The sequence below is a fragment of the Herpailurus yagouaroundi genome, unplaced genomic scaffold, assembly GCF_014898765.1.
Source record: "Herpailurus yagouaroundi ecotype Mexico unplaced genomic scaffold, PumYag 140, whole genome shotgun sequence".
Lineage (NCBI taxonomy): Eukaryota > Metazoa > Chordata > Mammalia > Carnivora > Felidae > Herpailurus > Herpailurus yagouaroundi.
The window spans coordinates 9,719,916-9,747,635 of NW_024412395.1; the positions used below are offsets into that span (position 1 = coordinate 9,719,916).

The following is a 27,720-nucleotide window of genomic DNA, read 5'->3' on the forward strand; positions in this document are numbered from 1 at the left end:
GAGATTCTGGCTGGTTTGGGGGGAAATGTGACGGTGGCGAGGCGGGGATGGGGGCTGTGGCGTGGCCGCGGTGGCCTGGAAGGAACCCCTGTCCGTTTTGCCCAAGCCTTGCTTTCAGGCAGGGACGCACTGAGCCCTCCAGAGACAGAACATTCCGAGGTCCCACTCCACAGTCTCCATTTCCAAGGACGTGAGTGTGGTCCCAGGGCACACGTCCTGGCCAGAGGAGCACAGGGCACGCTCACGTCGTGACCTCCCCGCCGAAGAGATGAGTAATAAGGCTCAAGGCTTGCCCAAGGCACCATGGGAAAAGGCGTCCATCATCTTAATGGCCCTTCTCAGATGTCTGGCTTATCTGTGGCCTCTTCCTCATGAAACCCCCTCCCGCAAGCAGTCTATGTGAGCTATTCCTGGCATGCGCTGTGGTACAAAAGCGCGGTTCATCTTTTTCAGGGAGACGTGGGGAGGTTGAAAGTCAAAGCCATTGGAACGAACCTTGGCTTTGGAGACTAGTCAAGCGCTTATTAGGCAAGCCCTCGCTCTCCCGGAGAAGAAGAGGAGCAGACAGAGTCTGGGGGGATTTGGCAACAAGGATGGAAAGGGAGCAAGGTCTATGCAGCACGTACTGTCTCCTTGGGGAGGGCCGTGGCTATGGGGTGATCGCCTGGTCCTGGAGGGACTCACAGGCTCTAGCGTCAGCCAGGATGAGCCAGGTGGGGGAGGGGGCCATGCTGGCCACTGTGCCAGGCGAGGTCTGCAGGGAGAGCCGGGGTGCAGCTTGGCTTGGCTTTGGAAGAGAAGTTTCCCTTCCCCTCAGGCCTCTGGCCACCGCCTTCGGGCACATAATGGTGGCGGAGCAGCTAGGGCTGCTGGGAAGAGAGGCTTGGACTGGGGCTGGAGGGATCTCTACTCTTGCTTTACTCAGAGCCTGAGCCTCTTTGGGCCTCAGCGTCTCCGGGAGGACAACAGAGGTTCTACAAGCTTGCCTCTTTTCTCTCGAAATGGCGGGCTGGAAGCAGAGGTTGATGACAATGTCTCTTGAGAACAATGTCTTTTGGCAGAAGAGGTGATCCAGTATCTCAGCAGCACCAGCCGGACCGCCACCCTGGCGTCTTTTTGGTGAAGGAAGGCAGGGTGGTGCAAGAGGACACGGGTGCTCGAGGCACCTGGGGCATCTCCCACCAACTGAAGAAGGGAAGGCCTTCAGAGTGTGTAACCTTCAGATGTACAGGACGCCCAGCAGGGCCTCTGCGCTGTGGGTATGAATCCAGGGGGTGGCCAGGATGCCCTCTGGACCAGGGGGGTGTGGATGAAGAAAGTCCTTGGTGGGTTGGTTTTTGTTCTTTGTTTTTGATTTTTTTTTTCTTTGCATTTTAGGAAAGAGAGAAGGGAGAACGAGAGAGAGAGTCCTGGGGGACTAAATGGAGATCTCATTCATTTCCCAGGAGCAGGTGCTGGGGCATGTGGAAAAAAGGAGAGCTTGGGCAGGGCCTCCCACCTTTTCAAAAAGAGAGCCCCCGTGCTTTTCTTTCTGCAACATATCGCAGTTCTGATTATGACTTCCAACAGACAAAAGATTCCTTAGCTGAGCAGGGTGAAAAACCAGTGCTTGAAATCACTGGTCAGCTAGACTGGGGAATTCTTTGCTAACCTCTTCCTTCTCCAAGCCGGGATCTCTGTTCCGGCTTTCTCTCGCTATGTTTCAAAGCACTCCAAAACTTAGTGGCTCACAATAGCAATTTATGGTTTTCTTTCATGAGTTGACTGGGCTCAGGCAGGCGATTTTTGATTGGGATCTCTCTTGTGGTTGCAGTTAGGTGGTGGCCAGAGCTGGAGGCCAGAGGCTCAGTTGGGCAGATGGTCCAGCATGGCACGTCTGTGCCCCAGCTGGGTGGCTGAGAGGATGGGGACCAGCTGGGCAGCTGTCTTTCCACATGGTCTTGCTCTGTAGACTTCTTCCCCAGTATGGTGGTCTTGGGATAGTCCGACTTCTTGCATGGAGCCTGGCTCCTTCCAGATGCATGACCCAAGAGACCCTGGCAGAATTGCAAGGCTTTTTGTGACTTGGCCTCAGAAATACAAGTATCACTTCTGTCATATTTGACTCGTCAAAAGCTAGTCACAAGGCCAGCCCACCTTGATAGGGAAGGACTCTGCAAGTCCGTAAACACCAGGAGGCGGAACCATTTGGAGGCCATCTTTGGAGGCTGGCTACCACAGTCCCAAAAGGAAGGAGGACTACACAGGCCTGATCCTTCCATGCCCTGCCTCTGCAGCCACTGTCAGAAGCTGGAGTTGGGGGCCTCAGTCTAGAGTCCTGTCTAAGCTCCAGAATCGGGGCTGGCAAAGTGGGCAAAAGGAAGCCTACCCCCTTCTACTTGTCTCAGGTTCTTTTTACAAGGGACAAAGGCCTCTCTTCCTTAATGATGGACATGAGAAAAGTCACATCCCCTTTAGGAGAACAAACCCAAATCCCTAATTCCAGCATTCTGCTGTGGAAGTGAAGTCATGTTCCCGGACACATCTGTAATACGATCAGACAGTGACGTCCACTTGCCTGTCCGGGCTGAGTCACCCCCAGCTGGCCTCTTGTTTCTGACAACTGTCCCTTTGGCAAACCTAAAAGCAGGAGCCAGCTCCAAGACGAGCAGGAGAGAGAGGCAGGGTTTGGTCCGGACTTCCTTTCAGGATATACACTAGCGGGAGACTTCTGGTTTCCTGGAATTATTGCTAAAACGCAGACTCTCGTAACAGTACGTTTCAGACACTGTAATTTTTCACCCGTGCTGCGCGGGCCCAGCTGGAAACCTAATCCCCTGTTTTGCTTTAGCTGTCACACTTCCCAGCGATTTAACGTGCTCTCCCAGAGAGCCAGGATCAGCCCTCATGTGGCAAGAGCAGGGTTCCAGTGTGTTAGGAGTATCGGTGGCCTCTCTGTCACCATCATCTGAGTGTAGTGCTCCCCGCAGATGTACGATGGTGCCTGAGAGTCCGTCCTCAGGGGGCAAAGATGCTGCATGGGTAAACTGAGAACACCCGAGAAAGGCTGCCTCCCAGTGTGAATATGGCGGCTTTGGTGGGGAGTGTGGTTGGAGCCAAGGGGCAAATGTGCAGGGTTATTTCCCCTCTTGCTACACGGTGGGAAGAGCGCAGGTGAGCTCCTGGTTGCCGCGGGCGGCATGGACCTTTCCAGGATTTCCACCTGGTCTCTGATTTCCTGGGGACCCCCTCCTTCCCCTCCCACCAGGCCAGAGAAAACGTCCTGGCAGTGTAAGGTCGATGCTTGGGCACAGATGAGCGGAGGAGGGGGAGAGGGTGGGGGGCAGGGAGAGGGTCCTCCAGCGCCATGAAAACAGCTGCCACTTTATCCTGGGAGGAGACCCCTGGGAGCCCTTGAACTGGATGTCACTTCTGTCATGCATAGGGAGAGGCACAAGTGAGCGTGTGCGGGGAAAGAGAAGTGCCCAGAAAACAGTTAGCCTCTGTTAGTACTTGATAGGGAGCCAAAGCGCTTTTGTTCCCAAGCCCAGTGAGCTACCTGTGAAAAAAGAAATTGCTTTTCAAGAACATTCATCACAGCAAGTGGCTCGTTTCCTTGTCCTCAAACAACCCCATTCTAGGCCTTTTCTCCCACTAAAAACTCCTCGGAAGTGGTAAAATAAATAAAGAAACAAAGGGGAGGTGTGGGGCTAGGAGGGCAGATGCGGGAAAGATGGAAATAGGGGTGTTGTGGGCACAGAAAGGGCACACACTGGGGCCCCATTGGGCCTTGTGCCGTGGGGCCCACCCGGAGTTCCCTTCTGAGCAGAGTCTTGGGCTCCACAGGTGTGATTCCGAAATTCAGGAGTGGTCATGTTGAGTGTCACCAAGCTCTGTCCCTCTAGGAGCCTCTGTCCTGTCACCTGTTCTGAGGGGCCCTCCTGACCACCCACATGGAGGGGAGCCCCCATTCCTCCTTGCTCTACACCCCTTACTCTGTGTATTTCCGGTATAATACGGAGTCCCATATGGGACTCTTTTCTTGGTGCTTCATTGTCTGCCCCCTACTGGGGGGGCGGCCATGCTGTCTCGTTCACTGCCGTATTCTGGGGCACAGAGTACATACTCAACAAATGTTTGTGGGACCAAGAAAACTAAGTGAGCAAACCCATAATGTGATGGTTAGGGCAAAGGGTTCCATTTGATCCGGGATATCATTTTTCTGAGTTTTTTTCAGCAACAAACTCTGTTATTTAGGGGCCAGGCTGACCAGACCCCAGGGCCTGTCGTATGATCTCTGTGTGATAGGGGCTAGCTAGCAGATTTGAGGGGGAGCTTACTAGGGAAGGAGGATGTTGACCTTGGGTTTCTCTGTGTGACCTTGAGTAAATCTCCTCCATAGCCTCCCTGCCCCTCAGAGTCTTACTAAATGAAATTAACCACTCACTTCGTGGTATATCTGTAGAGATTAGTTGATGTAGGAAGTGTTATGGGCAACATGTTTGTGTCTCCCCAACCCCCTCAAATTCGTATGTCGAATCCCTAACCCTCTATGTGATGGTACTTGGAGGTGGGGCCTGTGGGACATAATTAGGTTTAAATGAAGTCATGAGGGTGGGGCCACCATGATGGAATTAGTGCCTTTATAAGAAAAGACACCAGTGGGGTGCCTGGGTGGCTCAGTCAGTTGAGCATCTGACTTAGGTTCAGGTCATGATCTCATGGTTCGTGGGTTCGAGTTCCGTGTCGGGCTCCATGCTGACAGCTTGGAGCCTAGATCCTGCTTGGGATTCTGTGTCTCCTTCTCTCTCCACCCCTCCCCACCTTGTGCTCTCTCTCTCTCTCAAAAATAAATAAACAAAAAAAAAAAAAAAGAAAGAAAGAAAAGAGAAGATGCCATGTGAGGACACAGAGAGAAAGTGGCCATTTGCCAGCCAAGAAGTGGGTCTCACCAGGAACTGAATCCCCTAGCACCCTGATCTTGGACTTCCCTGTCTCCAGAACCGTGAGAAACAAATGTGTCTTATTTAAGCCAGCCAGCCGGTGGTATTTCATTTCAGCAGCCTGAGCTAAGACAGGGAACATGCCTGCTGCAGAAATTCGGTATATGATGGTCATTTTCGTTATTATTTTGACAAGTGGAGACACTCTCAACTCAACAAAATATCAATGAGGTATTCAGGGATTTCAGAGCATCTAGCTCACAACAGCTGTAGAAAATCCCCAAGTTCTGAGATGTTGGCCAGAGCTCCCCCTTGTTTTAGTTCTACCAGAGAGAGCCATACAGACATGTTTGGGCCCCAGCTTCTCTCAAGCTGGTGTTCAGTAGAGGGTCCTCCCCACATCTCCGCCACCAACGATGGGTATTTCTTCAGGTGGCCATGGAGAAGAAGGCTAGCGGTTGGACTCATCAATCTGCAATAAGAATGGTTCCAGAAGGGTCTTGGGCATTTAAGTACCACATTTTGGATTCATTCATTCAACATTAATTTGTCGAGTGTCTACTCTGTGCTGCGGGTACACAAGTGAACGAGACAGCACGGTCCCTGCCCTGGTGGAGCTGACACTCTGGTTGGGGAGAAGACAATGACCAGATGAATTAATGGTTCCATGTTGGGATAAGCACTGTAACGGAAATGCAGGACGATGTGATGGAGAGTGATGGGGAGGGAGAGAAATTCTGCAGATGGATGCTCAGGGAAGCCGAGGCCTGAAGGAAGAGAAAAAGCAGCCGGGGAGGGGGGTGGGGCAGGAAGCATGGCAAGTAGGGGCTGGTGTGTGTGAGGAGCAGAGAGGAGGCCAGAACCGGAGGAGGTGGGCTAGAAGGACACAGAGGTGGTCCAATGGTCCCTCAAGCTGCTGGGGCCCCAAGCAGGGTGAGGGCAGAGGTCCCGAAGTCCAGGGAGCCCCTGGTGGCCTGAGCCCGGCCTCCGTAAGCAGACTCCCGATGCCAGCACACCAGTTCGCCCTCACCCCATAGATGATCTGTTCTCTTCGCCGAAGCCGAGCAGACCTAAACCACCTGGCTCCTGCCCGAGCAGCTCCTTGGGGCACCACCCAGCACCCCCGGCTGCTCGGGCTCCCCCACGCCAGAACTCGGAAACCCATAGAACTGTACTGTTTGGGTTTGAGAAATAGATACTGACAAAACTTTGTCTTTCTTATTAGACAGAAAGGGCTCCTTTTCAGGCCCTACTAAGAATAGCCTAATTTATGCATGCTCTCCGGGCTGGGAAGTGGGGTGGAGGCCGACGGGGGGCCTGGCGCCCTGCCCAAGCCAGGCCGGGAAAGTGCAGGCTGGGCCAGGAGCCCTGATGCTCCAGGCATTCAGAGAGGCCCGCTGGGCCCGCCCCCGGCCCCGCCGCCGCGCCCATTGGCTCCTCCGTGGCCTTCCCGCATTCCCATTGGCTCCCCTGGTCCCTTCCAGGGCCCCTGCGAGCGGCGCCCTCTGTTGCCTGGGAAATGGGGAAGCGGGAAGGCGCCATCTTTAAGGATTGGGCCGCCGGGAAGGTGGAATGTTGGTGCTGACCCAGCACAGAGCCCGACACCATGGGTTCAGGAGGTGTCAGGGATCCGGTCAGAGTGACAGTTTCCATGTATAGGCATCCCCCCTATACACCGGGTTTCCTGTTGTTATTTTCATTCATTCCTTACAACAGTCCTGCCATAGGTATTATTGTATCCCGGGTTCATGGATGAGGAAACTGATGGCAGAAAGTTTAAGGGACTTACCCAGGGTCACACAGCTAGTCATGCAGAGGTGGGATTTGGTCGATGCCTTGTACGAGTCCAAGTACGGCACCAAGCGGCAACCTAATGGAGCTGGGTGGGCGTATCCTAGCGATTAGGAGGATGCGCTCCCTGGGTCCTTGACGGTGTGCTGAGATACACTAAGTCCTAGCTTGGTCAGCTCCCAGCAGGCTTCCCCCTGCAGATGGCACCCTGCCATCCTTTGAAGACGGGTGGTATTGAGGATACACCCACGGTGCAGAGGCCCTAGAAACAAAAGTTAACCAGAAAGACCTTTGGACTTTGCTATGAGACCAGTCACTTGATGACTCAGAAACCAAAAGAGTCACCTCTAACATGGGCACCAAATCTTCTCGCATAGCATTGTGCTTTTACAAATCCCTTCTCCTCCATGGTCTCATTTAACTGCAGAATGAAAACAACTCTGTAAGGTTGCCACCATCCTAATCGTGCATCAGAGTAAACTGAAGACCAGGGATGACCAATGAGGACAATGTGTAGACTGTTTCTTGTGTTTGGGATACTTGATATCTAACATAATTCTTACAACAGCCCTAGGAGGTAGGCATTGGTTGTTTTATTTTACAAAAGAGGAAATCAGAACTTACGAGAGGTTAAGTAACTTCCCTGAAAGTAACACAGAAATTTAAGAGGAAGGCTCTACCTGATCCAAACTCACTCTTGGGGCACCTGGGTGGCTCAGTCGGTTAAGTGTCCGACGTCGGCTCAGGTCATGATCTCGCGGTTTGTGGGTTCGAGCCCCGCGTCAGGCTCTGTGCTGACACCTCGGAGCCTGGAGCCTGCTTTGGATTCTGTGTCTCCCTCTCTCTCTGCCCCTCTCCTGCTCTCTCTCTCTCGCTCGCTCGCTCTCTCTCAAAAATAAATAAACATTACATTTTTTTTTAAAAAAACTCACTCTTTTCCAGTTACTCTACTGTTCCTTCAGATCCTGAGCCGACTTGAAAAACAGATGGAGGCAGTAGTTGCTGGGCAAGAAAGATTTGAAAGGTGACATGAGCCATGATACTCTTCAAATTCAAATCTCCCTGTATGGAAGGAAGGCATTAATTCCTTAGCATGACTAAGAAAGAAAAACATTTGGATATTCCACTGGAGCTATTCAATAAGTTAAACTATCTATGTGAGTGTATTATTGTTGTGATCATCGTTTCACATTTCTCCACCTTCTTCATGAGGATAGTTTTGTGATAGGTAGCAATGAAAATGAAGCATCCAGAGAGGTTCTCCTTTTGGGTAACGTGCAGTAGGTAGCACTGAACCTATTAGGAAGGACAAAGGCTCCCTAGGTGAGTTGGAATTACTAGGCTTTTTCTTCTATGAGTCCATTTGCTGAGTCAGTGTCCAGACTGAGCACTGGGCAAAAAGGGCTACTAGGGGAAGAAGAAACCAGCCAGGATTTTGACAGCCATGTAGACTAGCCTGAGGGACTAGAGAATAGTAAAGCTCTGAAGTTTCCCTGTGGGATACTGATTGCTGGGGTAGTATAGGAGGTCGGTGGTCTGGGCTATCAAGGCACAGTTTTTTAGTTCGTGAAAAGGAAAATACAGCTAGAGAAAAGAGCTTTCAAGAAACACATGGTAAGTATCCTCCTCAAGACATTTGCTACATATTTTGTTTGCATGTGAAGGGAGGTAAGAGTTAAGCTTAACACGTCAGAAGAGCAGAACTTTCAAGGCCAAGGAGACAAAGACCTGTCAGTCTCATAGTATGAGAAACTCAGGAGGACCGTGCATGAGAAGGAAGCTTCTAGAAGGAGAAAGCTGCTAAAAAGAGGAAGCTGCAAGAAACACCTGCCATGTCTCACTCTTGAGATATCTGAATTTCTTTTTTTTTTTTAATGTTTACTTATTTTTGAGAAAGAGAGACAGAGTGCGAGCAGGGGAGGGGCAGAGAGAGAGGGAGACACAGAATCCGAAGCAGGTTCCAGGCTCCGAGCTGTCAGCACAGAGCCCAATGCGGGGCTCAAACTCATGAACCGTGAGATCATGACCTGAGCTGAAGTCGGATACTCAACTGACTGAGCCACCCAGGTGCCTCTCAACCTTGAGATATTTGAGACCAAAGGTGGACTAACCCTGGAATCCAGTTCCAGCCCAACTCAATTTCTGATTGGATTGAGGTGATTTGCCCTGGTATCTGTCAAAGAGAAGATAGGACAATCCTTTCTGGAGAGGAACAAAAATGATTTTTAAGGCCTGGGATTCCTTTATATATACTATCTGGAATCCATTTAAAAAATTACAAGACATGTGAATAAGAAATCATGACCAATAAGCATGAGAAAAAACTCTAATAGAAGCACACCTGTAGGGTGTTTTAGTCAGCTCAGGCTTCCATAACAAAATACTACACACTGGGTGGATTAAACAACAGACATTTATTTCTCATGCTTCCGGAGGCTGGGAAATCCAAGATCAAGGCACTGGCGATTCAGTTCCTAGTTGAAAGTCTCTGTAGCTTGCACATGGCCACCTTCTTGCTGTGTCCTCACATGGTGGAGAGAGGGAGCGCTGGTATTTCTTCTTCTTTATAACCTTATTAATCCCATCATGAGGGCTACATCCTCAGGACTTCATCTGAACCTAATCGCCTCCCAAAGACCCCACTTCCAAATACCATGACAATGAGGGTTAAGGCTTCAGCATGTAATTGGTGTGGGGGACACAAACATTAGGTCTATAGCACAGTAAAGAGTCTGACTCCTTTTTTAACTTTTGAATGCTGACAGCTTTTTAAAAAAAAGTTTATATATTTATTTTGAGAGAGAGAGAGAGAGCATGAGCAGGGGAGAGGCAGAGAGAGAGAATCCCAAGCAGGCTCTGCACTGCCAGTACAGAGCAAGACATGGGGCTCCTCTCATGAAGAGTGAGATCATGATCCGAGCTAAAATCAAGAGATGGAATGTTTAACCACTGAGCCACCCAGGTGTCCCTGAATGCTGACAGCTTTTAAGCCCCACCACTCCCTCTTTCCTCACTTTAGACTTGGGCCAGCTCATAAGAAAGCCTAAGTGCCCCATCCATTCGTCTCAGCACGAAGTTCAAGCCATGCAAGCCTTGGTCCATGCATGGGAACACTTATCCCTAGTCCCACTCTCCAGTGATTTCCCAGCCAGTCTCCTTTTTCTGCTCTCTTAAGCCATTTTTAGACCTGCTTGGGAAGTTTCCAGGCTGTCTCTAGAAATCCTCATATGTGTATAATAAATCTCATATCTTCTTGGTATGTGCTTTATGTCATCAGTCTTGACATTTGAACCAAATTTTGGTTGGAGGTATTCATTCCACCATCACAACTAGGATAATTTTTCTCTTGGAGTTATGAGACAAGAATTTAAAAATAACTATGATAAATAGAATATAAAGAGAATATTTAGAGAAAAAGATGGGCATTTGAATGATGCAAGACTGATGCAGAGAATTGGAATCTATAAAAATTCAAGTAGGCATTCAAGAACCAAAAAACCTTAGTATTTGAAATTAAGGATTCATTGAATGGAGTTAGCTGCAGATGACAGGATTAGTGAGCTCAAAGACATGTGTATAGATGTACTCAAACTGAAGTACAGACAGAGAAAATAATGAAGATAATAGATCAGAGTATAAGACACACATTGGGACACAGTCATAATATCGATCATGCATCTAATTGGATTCTCAGAAAAAGGGAGGGAGAGAGAATAAGAAAAGCATATTCGAAGAGATAAAGGGCAAGAGTTGTCAGAATCAGAGAAAGACATCAACTCATAGATGCACAAAGCTCAGTGAATCCCAAGTTAAAGAAAAACAAAGAAAACTACACAGAGGTGCAAACCAAAGACAATGAGAAAATCTTAAAAGCAGCCGAGAAAAATTAAAACACATCATATTCCAAGGAGCAACAATGAGTTATGGCTGACATGCTGATCGCAACTATGAAATCCAGACGACAATGGAAAGGCATTTTTAACTGTACAAAAAAAAGTTCTATATCCTGTGAAATTTTTTTCAAAAATAAAGGCAATTCATGGTCCTCTTTCCTTTCCCTTTTCTTCTCTTCCATTTCTGAACAATTTAAAGCCATCAGGTGGGGCAGAGCGAGGCGTGGCGTGGATGCGTTTGTGTGCACGGTGTGGAGAGTGGAGGAAGCCATGGTGGCCCAGAGCAGGATGTCAGAGCCCAGACAGGATGAGAAGGGCATTCCCATGGGAGGGAAGCCAGATGTGGGGTGTCAGATCCTGAGCAGGGTGAGGAGGGGGGAGGAGGTTTGGGTTTAGTGAGAGAGGGAGTTATAAATATAGAAAAGGAGAAAACTGGAATGAACCCTGTGATGTTTATTTGGAAAAGAATATATCTGAGTGGATTCATCTATATATACACATATATTAATACATTATAATAATATATGCATATATAACAGATATATAATAGATACTATATGTATGCATACATATGCATACATATTCTCAAGCTGTGTTCACACAGAGCCAGGAGTGGATACACCTCATTAGCAAGACCTAGATTTTGTTTTCTAAACAACGGTTTCAAAGAAAGAAGGCAGGGATCCCCAGAGAATGGCTGATTCCAGGACTGGGCAGGGAAAGTACAAGGCGAGTCTGGAGCATCCTGGGCCAGAATGCACGGAAGCACTCAAAGAATAATGGGGACATGTCAGAAGGATACAGAAGCTGTCTTGAAGTGGCTTCCACCGATCGAATCGGGGACATCTGAAAATCAAAATAAATAGTAAATTGGATTATAATCCTTTGAATAAAATAAGGAGCCACAAGTGTATATAAATAGTTAAATAGTAAAGCACAATGGGGACCAGGACTGTGTGTATAGTTTTAAGGTCCTTGCCCACGAAATGCTTGTTAGTTACACAGGAGAAAAGAGTAACGTGCAGTGTTCGGAAAGCTGTCAGACCCCAGCATAATCAAACAACCAAAGTATGCATCACCAGCGATGGCCCAAATTGATATACAGCACCTGATGGGATGCAATGAGAATTTAGCACCATTTCTGTGACATGCCTGCCAAACATGAAGAAGCCGACTATAATGCTTGCAAATCAGACTATCAGACAAATACACATGGCGGTGGGGCGGGGGGGGGGGGGGCATTCTGTAAAATGGCTAGCCTGTAATCCATAAATGCATCAAGGTTAGGAAAGGTTGAGACGCTGGTCCAGACTGAAGGAGACTAAGAAGGCATGATAACCCATGACAGCTGAAATTTCTGATATAACGCATGATTCCTTTTCTAAAGAAGTTATCGGGACAATTGACAAATCTTAACCGGGGGCTTGGATAGGATGGGAACGCATCATTATTAACTGCCTGATTTTGAAGTCCGTACTGTGGTTATGCCAGAAAACACTATAGGAAACATATGCTAAAGTATTCAGGGGTACTGGGTTGGCAAAATACTCTCAAATGGGTCAGGAACAAACATTTCTCTGTATTGGACATTGTACTTTTCCATAACTGTGTGATAGTTTCAAAGCTTTCAAAGGTAACAATTAAAAAATGAAGGCGGGGCACCTGGGTGACTCAGTCAGTTGAGCGTTCCGCTCTTGATTTTGGCGCGGGTTGTGATCCTAGGGTTGTAGGATTGAGCCCTGTGTCAGGCTCCGCATTGACTGTGGCGCCTGCTTAAGCTTCTCTCTGTCTCTCTCTCTCTCTCTCTGTCTCTCCCTCTGCCCCTCTCCCTTGCTTGTGCACTCTCTAAAATTAATTTAATTTAATTTTAAAAATGAAGGCAAAGACATTTTCACGCTAATGAAGTCAGAGGACTCACCACCAGCAGACTCCTGCTACAAGAAATACAAGGATGACAATTCCGAATGGAAACGGAACTGCAGAGTGGAACAGAGAATTCCAAGAAGCAAGTATGTGCCCAGATATAAGAGGGTTGACTGTTTGAAGCCACAAGAATAACTATGGCTTGTGGGATTTATAGCGTATGTAGAGGTGAAACTTTTTTTTTTTTAAGTAGGTTTCACACTCAGCCCGATGCAGGGCTTGAACTCACAACCCTGAGATCAAGACTTGAGATGAGATCAAGAGTCAGACATTTAACCGACTGAGCCACCCATGTCCCCCTAAAAGTAGAACATTTAACAACAGTATTACAAAAGGTAGGGTGGGTACACACGAGTGTAGGTTTCCTCTATTATTTGTGAAATGGGAAAGCTTCCAAATTATAAGGTAGACTCCAAAAGTCGATGATGCCTCTGAGTTAACCGCTAAAAATTAATAGAAATAAAACCAAAAGTTTAACGGAAGAGGCAAAATACAATAGACATGCACAAGAGGAGAAATGAAGGTTTAAAGGAGCGGTGTCATAAATTTTTAAAAAGAAACAAGATTGCAGATCGAAGCTCCACTCACCACTTCTATTAAAAGACAAATATTTTTAGGCTGGATTAAAAAGAAAACAATTGTGTGCTGCTTATGAGACATACTTTATTTTTAAGTTTTTTAAAAAGTAAGCTTTACACACAACATGGGGCTCGAATTCGTGACCTAGAAATTAAGAGCCACATGGTCTACTGACTGAGCCAGTCAGGCGCCCCTCTGAGACATGATTTAAACATAGGATACAGAAAGGCAGAAAGTAAACTGATGGTAAAAATTATGTCTGGGGCGCCTGGGTGGCGCAGTCGGTTAAGCGTCCGACTTCAGCCAGGTCACGATCTCGCGGTCCGTGAGTTTGAGCCCCGCGTCAGGCTCTGGGCTGATGGCTTGGAGCCTGGAGCCTGTTTCCGATTCTGTGTCTCCCTCTCTCTCTGCCCCTCCCCCTTTCATGCTCTGTCTCTCTCTGTCCCAAAAATAAATAAACGTTGAAAAAAAATTAAAAAAAAAATTATGTCATGCAAGCACTTACCAAATGAAAGGTATGGCTCGATTAATATCAGACAAAGTAGACTTTAGAGTCAGAAGTAGGAATGGTGGTAAAGAGCCATGTTTCATAATGATAAAAGGACTAATTCAACAGAAAGACGTAACAATCATAAATTTGTACTCACCTAATAACAGGGCTGCATGAAACAGAAAGTTGACAGAACAAAAGAGACAAGTGGGCAAATTTGTAACCATGGTCGAGGTTTTAACGAATCTCTTTCAGCAACTGATAGAAAAAGCAGATAAAAAAAATCAATAGGTATATAGAAAATATGAATGACAGAGTTAATCACCTTGACTTTGATAGACAGCTATAGAACGCTGCACCCAACAGCTGGAGAATACATGTTCTTCTCTCCAAGTGCATTTGTACCAAAATAGAACGTGTATTGAACCGTAAAGCAAGTTATAACAAATTTCAAAAGATGAACTCATGCTGGGTATGATCTCCGACCAAAGTGGAATGAAACTGGAAATGAACAAAAGAAAGATTGTTAGACCTCAAATGTTTGCATGTTAAGCAGAACTTTTAAATAGCCCGGGGGTCAAAATATTTTGAACTGAGTGAAAATCAAAATATTGCATACAAACACTGAGATAAAAGCCAATGCAGTGATTAGAAAGAAATTTTAGGTTTCATTTTATTTTATTTTGTTTATTTATTTATTTTGAGAGAGAGAGAGAGAGAGAGACAATGAGGGAGGAGTAGAGAGAGGGAGAGAGAGAATTCCAAGCAGTCTCCGTGGTGGTGTGGAGCCCAACACGGGGCAGGAACCCACGAACCGTGAGATCATGACCTGAGCTGAAATCAAGAGTCAGACGCTTAACCGACTAAGCCACTGAGCACCCCCCTGAGAAATTTTAAGATTTAAATGCATGTATGATAAGAGAAAATAGTTTAAAACTACTTACCTAAATTTCCATCTCAAGTTAGAAAAAGAACAGTAACTTTAAATCCAAGGAAAGGAGACAGAAGGGAAAATCAAAATACAAACCAAAGTCAATTTAAATATAAAGCAGATATGGAGTGCCTGGGTGGCTCCGTCGGTGGACCACAGGACTCTTGATCTTGGGGTTGTGAGTTTGAGCCCCACAGTGAGGGCAGAGATTACTTAAAAATACATAAAGCAGATGTACAAAAGAGAAGGTTAGCAAAAAAAAAAAAAAAAAAAAAAAGCTGGGTTATTAAAAAGGTAATGAATCTGGGGCTCCTGGGAGTCTCAGTCACTTAGGCCACCGACTCTTGATTTTGGCTCAGGTCATGATCTCACAGTTCGTGAGTTCAAGCCCCATGTCAGGTTCTGCACTGGTGTCGAGGAGCCTGCTTGGGATTCTGTCTCTCCCTCACTCTCCCTCTCGTCTGCTCCTATTCTCTCTCTATATATAAATAAATAAATAAACTTAAAAACAAGTAGAGATTTCTTTTAAAAGGTAATGAATATGATAAACACCAAGATAAAAAGAGAGATAACAAAAGTTGTCAATATCAGCAAGGAAAAAGATCCTACAGGTATTAAAAGATAAGAAAAGGTTTATTATAAAAACCTTTATGACAGCAAGTTTAAAAACTTAGACTAAATTTTGATGAAGTCCAATTTATCTGTCTTTTTCTTTTGTTGTCTGCATTTTTGATGTCAAGTCTATGAAATTGTTGCCAATTTCAATGTCAAGATTTCCCCCTCTGTTTTCTTGGGTGACTTAAAGTTTTGGCTCTTAAATGTAGGCTTTGTTCTATATTTAATTTTTGAGCCTGATGTTAGTTAAGGGTCTGATTTCTTTTGCATGAAGATATCCAGTTTTCCAGCACCAGTTGTTGAAAGGACTGTCTTTGTTCCCCATCGCATGATCTGGGCAACCTTGTCAAAAATCAGTTGACCAAGGGGCACCTGGGTGGCTCAGTCGGTTGGGCGTCTGACTTCAGCTCAGGTCATGATCTCGCGGTCTGTGGGTTTGAGCCCCGCGTCAGGCTCTGTGCTGACAGCTAGGAGCCTGGAGCCTGCTTCCGATTCTGTGTCTTTTTTCTCTGCCCTTGCCCTGCTTGTGCTCTGTCTCTCTCTCTCTCAAAAATAAATTAACGTTAAAAAAAAATTTTTTTTTAAATCAATTGACCATGTATGGGAGGGTTTATGTCTGGGATCTCTGTTCTATTCTCTTGGTGGATATAATTGTACTTACACCAGTACCGTACTGCTTCAGTTACTATAGCCTTGTAGCAAGTTTCGAAACCCAGAAGTGTGAGACGTCTACCCTTCTTTTTCAACGGTGTTTTGACTGTCTGAGGTCCCTTGGAATTCATATGGATATGAATCTGAGGCTCAGCTTTTCCGTTTTTTTGTGAAAAAGACTGCCGATATTTTGATAGGGATTGCAGTGAATTTATAAATAGTTTTGGCTCATGTGTGTAATCTTTGACACAGAAGAGTATTATCTATTATTTATGGATGCACACATAAGTGGAAGGAATAGAATCTTGGACATCCCGAAGTTGAGATACCGGTTTCCTCCAGGGGTAGAAGCGTTAAGCCTAGAAAGACAAAAGAGACTGGAAGGGGATACACCTGGAACTTCAGTTATACCTGGAGTGTTTTGTGTCTTTAAAAGATAACGGAAATGGGGCACCTGGGTGGCTCAGTCGGTTAAGTGGCCACCTCTTGATTTCAGCTCAGGTCGTGATCTCACAGTTGTGGGATCGAGCCCCGCGTTGGGCTCCGCACTGAGCACGGAGCTTGCTCAAGATTTTCTCTCCCTCTCCCTCCGCCCCTCTCCCCTGCTCAAGCTTTCTCTCGCTCTCGCTCTCTCTCTCCCTCTGAAAGTGATAAATAAATACATAAATAAATAAAATGGGAAGTAAATTTTTTTTTCAAATTTTCACTACTGATTAGATGGTAAATGGATGTGTGCTATTTTGCTCTCTACACTTTTCTGTAGTTCGAAACTTCTCATCATAGACAAGAGCGACTACATGATGGGGGCCAGCTGGGAGGCCCCTCCTGAGAGGCTCTCACCTGTCCTGCTGCTGTCCATCGGGTCCCCTTATACTGTCACCGCTCTACCTGTCCACCAGGAGCCCATTCACGGAGGTGAATTTATTTTTATTTTTATTTTTTCTTTCCAAGTTTTTATTTAAATTCCCACTAGTTAACATATAGTGTAATATTAGTTTGGGGTATAGAATTTAGTGATTCATCACTTACGTATGACACCTGGTGTTCATCACAAGTGCCTGCGTGGAGGTGAACTTAAAATACAGGTGGGACTTGACTTTGATCCTGTCTCCCTAGGTGAGGCTCGGGGAACAAATTCCAACCCACCAAAGGTTTAGACCTTCCAGTCAGTTCTTCGGCGGCTACTTCCAAATAGCAACAGGAAAATTAGGATTGCCAGACATCTGAAGAACACTCAACCCTGAAGGGAAGAGATGAATAGAATAGAATAGAATAGAATAGAATAGAATAGAATAGAGCAGCCTGGAAGAACAGAGAAAGCCTGTGCACAGGGAAGAAAACTTTTAAAGAAACAAATACAAAAATTCTCCCAAAGCTCGTGTGGATACTTTTCCAGTGATTAGAGAAGATATTTGCATCAATCACATAAGAACAAGATGCTCTAAAAAGGGAGCACTTGGGGGGTGCCTGGGGGGCTTAGTCGGTTAAGCGTCCAACTTCAGCTGAGGTCGTGAACTCACAGTTTCGTGAGTTCAAGCCCCACGTCAGGCTCTGTGCTGACAGCTCAGAGCCTGGAGCCTGCTTCAAATTCTGTGTCTCCCTCTATCAGCCTCTCCCCTGCTTGTGTGCTCTCTCTCTCTGTCTCTCTCTCAAAAAATATAAATAAACATTAAAAAAATTTTTTTAAATAAAAAAAGAAAAGCAAAAGGGAGCACTTGGTGCACCTGGGTGGCTCAGTCAGTTAAGCGTCTGACTCTCGATTTCAGCTCAGGTCATGACTTCACAGTTAGTGACATCGAGCCCCGCATCAGGCTCTGCACTGACAGTGTAGAGCCTGCTTGGGATTCTCTCTCTCCCTCTCTCCCTGCCTCTTCCCCACTCACGTGCATGCACAAGTGATCTCTTTCTCTCTCTCTCAAAATAAATAAATAAACATAAAAATAAATCAAAAAGGAGCACACAGTAAAAACACTTACAAAAAAAAGAGAATGCGTAAGAAAAAATAAAATAAAAAACGTCACTAAAAGATGAGAGTATGAGGGGCGCCTGGGTGGCGCAGTCGGTTAAGCGTCCGACTTCAGCCAGGTCACGATCTCGAGGTCTGTGAGTTCGAGCCCCGCGTTGGGCTCTGGGCTGATGGCTCAGAGCCTGGAGCCTGTTTCCGATTCTGTGTCTCCCTCTCTCTCTGCCCCTCGCCCGTTCATGCTCTGTCTCTCTCTGTCCCCAAAATAAATAAAAAACGTTGAAAAAAAATTAAAAAAAAAAAAAAAAGATGAGAGTATGAAACTATGAAGTCACCCAGAAAGCATGGGAAAAACACAGAAATGGACCACGGAGGAAGAGAGGAGAGCGAAGAAGAAAATAAAGACTAGTCCCCGGAGGCCCAAAATAGGAACCAAAGGAATTTCAGCAATTGAGAATAGAGAAAATTGTCAATCGAAGGATTCAAGAGAATTCCCCTGCAATGAAAGGAAGGAATCTGCAGACCCACACGGCCTGCCAGACACCTGCGGACCCAGCAAGGCAAAGGGCTGTGCGATTTCAGAACCCGTGGGATAAGGAGAAGGCGTCACGGTGGCGGGGGGAAGCGGGTCAGGCGGACAGAATCAGGAATCAGAGCTGTTTGGGATCTCCCCATGGAAACGCTGGAAAGCTAGAGCCTTAGCCTTAGAGCGTAGCTCTCAAAACTGCGAAGGACCAGGATTTCCAACAGCATTTGTTACTGTTGCTACATAACAAAACTTGCTGGCTTAGAACAATGCACATTATTATTTCACGGTTTCTGAGGGTCAGGAAGTCAGGAGCGGCTTCGCTGGGTGCCTCTGGCTCAGGGTGTCTCTTAAGGCTGCGACCGGCTGGGGGGACGGCATTGCAGTCGGATGAAGGTTCAGCTGGAGCGAAGGAATTTGTTTCCAAGCTCATACACGTGGTTGTTGGCACAAGGCTGCAGGTCCCTGCTGCAGAGACCGCTCCGTGGGGCTGCTCACACCCTGCCCCAGTGAGTGATCCAACAGATCTGGAGACCCCGAGACAGTGTGTCATCAACTTTTATCCGGGGAGTGATGCTCCCTCACTTCCGCCGTGTCCCAGACTTCAGAACGCTCCAGTTCTGCCAAGCCACACAGTAGAGTCACATTCTGGTCCTCGTGGGAGAGTGTCCTGCTGCAGCCTGTGACGTGCTGGAGTACTCGAGGATTCCGGAAGCCTCTTCATTCTAATCGTGGCCACTTCCCAAAGCCCTGCAGCCTCTGCGTTTCGCTGCGTGCCAAGGCTCCTTCCAGTCCTGCTCTCTACCTGGACCCCACTCGGAAGTGAGGCACAGGGACCCAATCATTTAGGGAGGGACAGGACCAAGAAACAAATACTTGGGTCTCCCCATTATCTGAAACCTTGGTGTTCCTAGGGCACAGGGATGTGGGGATGCAGGGATAATAGAATGTAAAGATATTCCTGGAGTTCAGCTGTTCTTTCATTCATTCTGCATTTTTGGTGCACCTTCCGGGCTTGCTAGAAACACCGGGATAAAATATGGATCCTGTCCTTGAGGGCTCAGGGAGGAAGGAGGTAGATGATTAACCAATAATTCCAGTCCGAGAACACGAGGGTAGCATGGATGTAAAAAAAAAAAAAAAAAAAAAAATTAAAGGGTTTATAGCCCTAACATACAACAGACGTCTCAGAATTGATAAGAAAATTCAAACATAGTGTACTAATTTCATATTGCTGCTTGCTCTAACAAATTACCACAAAACTGGTGGCTTGAAAACAACTCCTTTAGTCCTGAAGGTCAGGAGTCCAAAATGAGTCTCACTGGGCTCAAATCAAAGTGTTGGTAGGTCTTCATTCCTTCTAGAGGCTCTTGGGAAAATCCATTTCCCAGACTCTTCCAGTTTCTAGAGGCTGGCTTGGCCTTGGCTTTTGGTCCCTTCCTCTACCTTCAAAGCCAGCGGTATCAGGCCGAGTCCTTCCCATGCTGCCCCTCTCTGACTCTCTCTCGCCTGCCCCTTTTCCATTTCAGAGGACCCTTGTGATTATACTGGGGTCCCCCAGATAATCTGGGGTGATTTTCCATTCTCAAGGTCAGCTGATTGACAACTTAATTCCACCCACAACCGTAATTCCCCTTTGCCATGTGACCTAATATATTCACAGATGTGGGGATTCGGACATGGAAAATATAGGGGGGGGGCTATTATTCTGCCCACCGCACATACCAACAGAAAAGAAAGCAATTCATAAGAGAAGTGCAAACAGCACCTGAATCTATGAAAAGACAGTCACTTTTCCCAAAAGCCAAGAAAGTAAAAGTTAGCCCAGCAAGGAGATCCCGTGCTCAGCCTCCAGATGGCAAGTTAACACCCTTTAGGGCTGAATAGAACATGGGAGATGGGCATTTCTGTGGCCTGCTGGGAGGAGGACTGTAGCTACCACATTTGGGGGAACATAATCTGATGGTCCATCAAACTCAGAATACACTGACATTCAAATGTTGCAAGCCCACGTACAGGAATTCATTCCCTTTAGAAATAACACCTTGCCCCTGAATTCAAAAATGCCCGTGTGTCAGGCACTGGGGGTGTAGCCACAGAGAGGACAGCCCAGGCCCCTGCTCTCACGGGGCTGACGTTCTTATGGGAAGGCAGACCACAAAGAAACCAAGAAAGAGAGAAACCAGACACGTACTGGGTTGGGACGAGGGCCGCGTATTCCTTTCCCAGGGCTGCCGTAACAAATGGCCACAAACTTAGTGGCTTAAAATAACAGAACCAAATATTCCCCCATAGCCCTGGAAGCCAGAAGTTCAAAATCAAGGTGTTGGCAGGCGTGGTTCCTTCTGGAGGCTCTGAGCTTGGAGAATCTGTTCCTTGCTTCTCTCCTGGTTTCTGGTGGCTCTCAGCAAACCCCCGTGTCCCTTGGCTCATCACTGCAGTCTGCCATCCCATGGCGTTCTCTTCTCTCTGTGTGTCTCTTTGCCCAAGTCTCCCTCTTTTTATGTGGACACGAGTCACTGGGTTAGGGTTCATCCTTTCCTAGGATGACCTCATCTCAACTTGACTGCACCTGCGAAGATGACTCCCAAATAAGGGCACATTCAGAGCTACTAGGAGTTACTTCAATACATCTTTTTAGGGGACACAAGTCAAGCCTCGACAGGCTCTCCAGAGAATTGACAGAAGACAATAATGAGAGAGTGAGGGTGGCTGCTTGAACTTGGATGAGCAGGAAGGCTTCTCAGAGGAGGGGGCATTGAACCTGAGCTCTGAGCGGCAAGGAAGAAGTCAATGAAGATCAAGGAAGAATGTTCTAGGGGAGGAAATGGCTGGCCCAACGGCCTCGAGGCAGGATTGGGCTTGGCCAGTTCAAGGCCTTGCAATCAGGCCAGCAGAGCAGGCACTAGTGGGCACGGAGGGTGTTCCGGGCGGAGCTCAGAGAAGGCGCAGGGCCAGATGGTATAGACCTTGGAGCTCAGGGAAAGGAGTCTGCATTTGGCTTGGAGGAGGAGAGTGACACAATCTGAGCTGTTTGTCAAAGACGGCGGCATGTGATGTATGTACGAGGGTGTGTATCACACGACTGTTCCCAAAACACTGGAAATACCCTGTGTATTCAGGGGACTGGGTGAATGACCTATGCTATGTTCATTCTGTGGCTTCGGAGTTCGAGCTATCCATATCCACCTGCAAAGATGTTCTTGATATACGAAGTAAAAAAGCAAGGTGTCTAATATCTCTGTGTGTCTTCTTTAAGTTTGGTTTTAATTTAGTTTTTTTTTTTTTCAGTAATCTCTACACCCACCATGGAGCTTGAACTCCCAACCCTGAGATCAAGAGTCACGTGCTCTTGTGACTGAGCCAGGCAGGCGTCCCCGGATGGGTGTGTGTGTCTCCTTTTTTTAAACAGGTTTCTTTTTTTTTTTTTTTTAATCTTTATGTATTTTTGAGAGAGAAGGAGACAGAGTGTGCGCGGGAGAGGGGCAGAGAGAGAAGGAGACACAGAATCCGAAGCGGGCTCCAGGCTCTGAGCTGTCAGCGCAGAGCCCGACGCGGGGCTCGAACCCACGAACCGTGAGATTGTGACCTGAGCCGAAGTCGGACGCTTAACCGACTGAGCCTCCCAGGTGCCCCTGTGTGTGTGTGTGTGTGTGTGTGTGTGTGTGTGTGTGTGTCTTCTCAAGGCAGCAAAAGCCTCTGCGATGCTTGAATGCAATCTGTGCACAGGCCACAGAGGCGAGCCTTGAGTTGATTTGGGTTCTCCTAACCAAACCCTTGCTACCAGTGGATCTCCCTTAAAGGTTCTGGTTTATAACACCTGGCCCTGGTCATAACAGTCTTTTAATGTGGTACATCTCATTTATGAGGCTCTCCCCTCCCCTGGACATGTGTAGAACCGTAGGATGTTGGGGGATGAGTGGCCTTTCTAAAGGTCTCCTTGTCTAGCCCCCCATTTTACAGATAGAGGAGCTGAGGCCCAGAGAAAGAATGATCATTCAGCAAGCCAGTGGCAGTGGTGGGATCCAAATCCAGGGAATCTCTTGAATTCGTTCCTCTGGCCCTGCTGGAATGCTGCCCTTGGAATGTAAGTTTTCTAGGTCGTTGTCCTACAGAGATACAGACCGCATCCATCCATTCACACACAACAGCAGCAGAGTCCAGCCTTACAGGCTGGGAACACAGTCTGATTCCCATCTCTGGAACCCAAATGCTCGTTTACAAGGGCTCACGTTGGAAAGCGTTGTTCTACGAAGTCAGCTTGTTTGTTTTGTCCACCACCTTCCCCGAGAGGCTGCTCTGTGACAAGCTCCTACCTTGCGCAGTCCCCTCCTGCTGGCTCACCATGGCTCTCCTAATGCTCCAGCGGGCTTCAACGTCCAGACAAGCGTGATCCAGGCGCTCCTTTGGACTGCAATGGAGGAGGTCCCTGTTCCCACTTGGTCTGGGGAGACAAGGAAGCCAGGAGTCTCAGACATTGGGAGTCGCGTCTGTACAAAGGGTTGAACTGAATAATGTCCAGGTTACGCTACGTGAATCCTTCCTCCCAGCCTCTCCAAGACTGATTCCTCATGGAAGCTGGCCTCGACCTCAAGCCTGCGGCGGTATCTTTTTGTGGCCTCCCGCGCATGCATTGGGGCCTGTCCTCCCTTCCTTTTAGACTCCACACGCTCAAAAAAAATCTTTGTTCGTTTATCGACCTGGAAAGTGAAATGACTCCGAACCTGCATTCTCTGAGAGGTCCAGGATGCAGCCCTAATAAGGGCTCAAATTTCTCTGGATTTTCCCACTTTCAAGTTGGGTGCTGTGCCCCCACGTTCAGGTCGCTCATTGGTGGTAAAAATCTGGTAAAAATCTTAGGACACCTAAAAAAAATTGGGACAGGAAGGGTTTTGTGTAATAGCGTCCAGCTGGAAACAACCCTCAAGTCCATGACCGTAGATCGGATGCATACATTCAAGTTTGGTCACGCAGTGGAGTAATCCACAGCACCCAGAACCAATGACCCAAATAATAGGCAAAGTGTGATTTACTCTCAAAAACTGTTAACAGTAAATGAAAGAAGCTGAACTCAAAAGAACACATAGATAGGATTCCGTTTACATAAAGCTTAAAAGCTGGCAAAATTGAACTATCGTGTTTCAGGTCACACGCTTAGTTGGCTGTGTAAAATTATAAAGAAAAGACACAAGTTCTCATACTGGCCAACTTTGAGGGGAAGGGAGGTCGTGAGTGGGAAGGGCTTCGGGGACCCGCGATCGCGAGTCTCGAACTGGCCTACGATTTAGTCACTAATAGTTTGTTAAGCTGTACGGTTATTTTTTAACACCTATTTCTCTAGGTATCGTATTTTGAAATACAAAAGGCTGATCACTGCATGGTATGCATGAAACTAATTTTACACGGTATGTTAGCTAACTGAAATTTAAATCAAAACTTAACAGAAATAAATTAGAATATCAAGTAAAATAAAATAAAATAAAATGGCCAAAAAAATTAAGTCCATAAATTGAAAACCAGGATAGGATCTATCTATCTATCTATCTATTTATTTATTTTTGAGAGCAAGAGTGCGAGTGGGAGAGGGGCAGAGAGAGAGGGGGACAGAGGATCCAAAGCGGGCCCTGCGCTGACCACAGTGAGCCTGACGCGCGGCTCGAACTCACGAACTGTGAGATCACCACCTGAACCAAAGTCAGACGCTTAACCAACTGAGCCACCCAGGATAGGACTTAATGTTAGGGTTTGTGGGGACTAAGTCTGAGGTCCTATGGAGGGTATTTAGGGGAGTTGGACTTTCTCTCTTTCTCCTCCTTGTCCCCCTCCTTCCTCCCTCCTTCAGTACCTCTTCCTCTTCTACTTTCCTTTCTCTACCACAAAAAGCCCCCATCCTTACCCCTTTGCTTAGCATGGGCAGGTCCTCTGCTCCCAGCCTTTCATCCCTTCCAAGAGCTAGAAAATGCTCTCTAAATTCAGATCCAAGGAAAAGACCACTGCTGTGTACCGGCTGAGGACCGGCTGGGGAGGAGCGGGTGAGGAAGGGCAACCTCTGCTCAAGCCCTGGTGGCTTTGGTGGAGTGGCTGAGGGGGGCTTGTTTCTCAGGGAGGGGACAGGGCAGTCCCTCCAAGGCAAGGAGAGGATGGTGTGGGGCGGGGCTCACAGATGGAGGGAGAGGTGGCAGAGGGAAGTGAATTAATTATCTCAGGCCCCAGTAGGAATGAGAAGCACCCAGAACTGGACCAGAAGAACCCAGGATGCCAGCTGCCCCTGGCTGTACGCGGCTGCTTTGGGCTGCTTTGGGGTCCCCAGACCCTGTCTTTTCCCTGCCATCATGTAGAGCTGGCTCCTATTCCCGGCCTCGTCCGCAGAGGAAGCCAGGTCCCTCTCCTTGTTTGTGTTGGCAGCTGTCTCCAGCGGCCAGGCCCCTGGCCCTTTCTGAGGGAGCATGTCCGCAGATAAGCTAATGTTGGCATCTCCCCAAGAACTGTCATTATTTTGTTTCTAAAATATTTCTCTTGTCCTCGCCTTGCCAGCATCTCCCCTCCCACGCCCTCCCCCCTTCCCTGGGAATCAGCTGAGGAGCAAAGGGTTTTCCTTATAAATCCTGCTCACCACCTCCAAGCGGCTCTCCTTGCCCCCCATGCGCTGCGGGAGCCGTCACCCTTCGCCCTGCTCTGCAGCCCGCGCCCCCACCCCCCTCCCGCAGTGCAGCAGTCCCCGCCTGGCTGTGGCCCTGCCTCCACCTGCGTCTCTCTGATCTTCCAAACTGCGAGGGGGCGGAGCCAGGCCTCCTGAGAAGAGAAATTGACAGCAGCCGCCACGTGATCATCGCTGAGCACCTGCTTCCAACACAAGACCTTGTTTCATATTCACAAACCCCTGCCAAGGAGCAACTTCCTCTTCGGGTTTTGCAGCTGAGGCTTGGCGGTGGTGGCGGGGCGGGGGGTGGGGGGGCGTCAAGCCACCCCCCCCCCCCCCGGGGTCCAGCAGTCCATATGTGGTAGAGCCGGAACTGGACCCCGTACCTGCCTGAGTTCGCGGCCCTGAGCCCGTCTGCCCTGTGAACCTCGGAAGCACGTTCTTTTAGGCTTGTCTTCTCATTTGTTTCTGAGCGGCAGACCCCGTTGTTACCATTCCCTTTTTACAGAAGAAACTAAAGACTAGAGAAATTGAATGACTAAGACGGCATTTGGGCCCTCTAGTTTCAAACCCAGAGGCTTGGTTGCTGCGGTGTCTTCCTATTGGCTGTTCTGTTTTTCTAGGATCAAGCCCTGCCCTGAATTCTGCCTTCCTTCCGTATTATCTGACTCCATTATGAACAAATCTATCCATCCATCCACCCACTCACCCACCTGTCCATCCACCTGCCCAGTATCTATCTATCTATCTATCTATCTTTCTATCTATCTGCCTCAGAGCCCATGTCATCAAAGAGCTCACAATCCAGTGGACAAAGATAGGTATGCACGCGCGTGCGCATGCACACACACACGAATGTGAATATACATACGTAAATAACCACTTATAAGCATGCTTCAGATACTGCTGGAGAGAGGTGTGTGTGCTGTGCCACCAGAATTTGAATTTGCACCCACTGATGGGGAGTCAGAAAAGCTCTTTCAGCAACCCTGTCCTGGCTCCCCCTCTGGCCAGATTTAGCCCTCACAACCAGGAAGACTGGAGAAAAGAAGCAGCCGGGCCTCGAGCCCTCAAGGAGCGCTCATCTTTAACAGAGAATCTCTGATCTCAGCTGGGTTTGTGGGAAGGGGCAAGGAGGCAAGGCCAGCAGCAGGGCCCTGCGTTTCCCAGGGAGAGGCTGAGAACACGTACGCCAGGAGACCATCTCAGCCTACCCTTTGCTTGCTCTGTGGTTTGGGAAAAGGACACAGCATCTCTGGGCTTGGCACGCCTCTTCTGCAGAATGACACAGTTTAATAGCAGCTGCCACCAGGAAAGCTTGGGCTCCTGAGCCGGGGGTGGGGGATCAGTTCCCTTCCCCACATGGCCGTAATGCAGGGGGACAAGGCACCCTGTCCTCGTCTTGGGCTTTACTGCAGCCAAGAGGTTAGTACTCACCTTCCAGCTTGCTAGAGCTTCCTTTCCAATGAAGAAGGAGGAACAGCGAGCCACTGTGTTTCCCTTTTCCCCAGTTCTGAACGGGAGACCTGAAAACTTTCTGCATTACTTCCTACCCACGCCGCACCCTCTCTCCACTAGAAGTGGTACCAAGGTGCTGTCCCCCACAAAGGGGGGAGCTCTGATTTCCGAGTTACCAGGGGTGACTTAAAGAGGGAACCCACCGCCTTAGGGGTCTGGCTCAGTATCACCTTCACTTCTGCTATGTTCTCTGGAGCAAGCAACAGGAGAGCCTGGATTCAAGGGCAGGGGAACTGACCACCCCCCCCCCCCCCCCCGCCCCCCCCCCCCCCCCTTGAGGAAGGGGCGGCAAGGTCACTGCAAGGGCTGGGGGGGGGAGGAGTAAATGTTTCTGCTGCTGTTTGCAATCTACCTCGGACATCACTGAGGGCTCTGGGCCAACACCCACTGTTCCTCCTGTGTGCCCTGGAGGTGGGAAAAAGGAAGTGTTAGAGGAAGAGGGTCAGGTGGGATTGCCCCAGGTTCTGCTGACCCCAATCCAGACTTTCTCACACTGGGGTCAGCAGCTCCTTGAGAATTTTTTTTTTTTTTAATTTCATTTTGATGTTAATCTAAAAACACATCTAGATGTGTTCTGCATAGCTGCCCCCTCCCATTGGGAATTTCAACTTGGGCGTATATTTTTTTTAAATCCATGGTGCAGGGGATCCAAGCAGCAAAATTTTGATGGTCACCGGAGATGGACTGAAGAGGCAGCCAGATGCTTATCAGGGCACAGGGCATGAACATGGCTCCTCAGGGGTTCAGGAGACCAGAGCAGAGGGAAACTGAGTCAAGACATGACAGAGCTGAACTGGGAGGACAGAACCTCCTCCCAGCAGCTAGGAGGGTGTCTAACATCGTCAGTGGCAACTTCGTATCTGCCAACTCATTATCTGCATCTGCCGTCTTGAGGTAGTGCTATCCGTGTGTCTGGGAGCAGTGAGGCTGGGAGGGGACACTGGGTGGGCAGGGAGGACACGTGCTTGGGTAGAATCAGTTTCTGAAGGGGACTGAGGGTGGAAGCTGGGTCAGAACATCTGAGTCCCCCGCAGCCTGACACAATGAGGACTTTGTTACTGACAGTAGCCCCTTTGAGTGCTGGGTTCCAGGAAACCACTATTACCCCTCCAATACTCAGCAAGAGAAGCATTGCTATTTCTACTTAACAGATGAAGACAGTGGTTCAGAGAGGTTAGGCAAGCTGCTCAAGGCCGCACAGCATTCTGCCAACTCTGTCCTATTCCGTAGCCAGGACTCTGCCGGTTTCAACTCGGCCCCCTCCCCCGGGTTGCTCCT

General features: G+C 48.1%; 1 long non-coding RNA gene across 1 annotated transcript; it reads right to left on the minus strand.

Moving 5' to 3' along the window:
- Positions 1-10,374: 10,374 nt before the first annotated feature.
- Positions 10,375-26,632, minus strand: LOC121030418 (uncharacterized). Its single transcript, XR_005790190.1, has 4 exons — positions 26,362-26,632; positions 22,601-22,728; positions 13,756-13,856; positions 10,375-11,452 (listed from the first exon to the last, which is right to left on the minus strand). It is a non-coding gene; the product is annotated as an uncharacterized LOC121030418 (long non-coding RNA).
- Between the last annotated feature and the right edge of the window lie 1,088 nt (positions 26,633-27,720).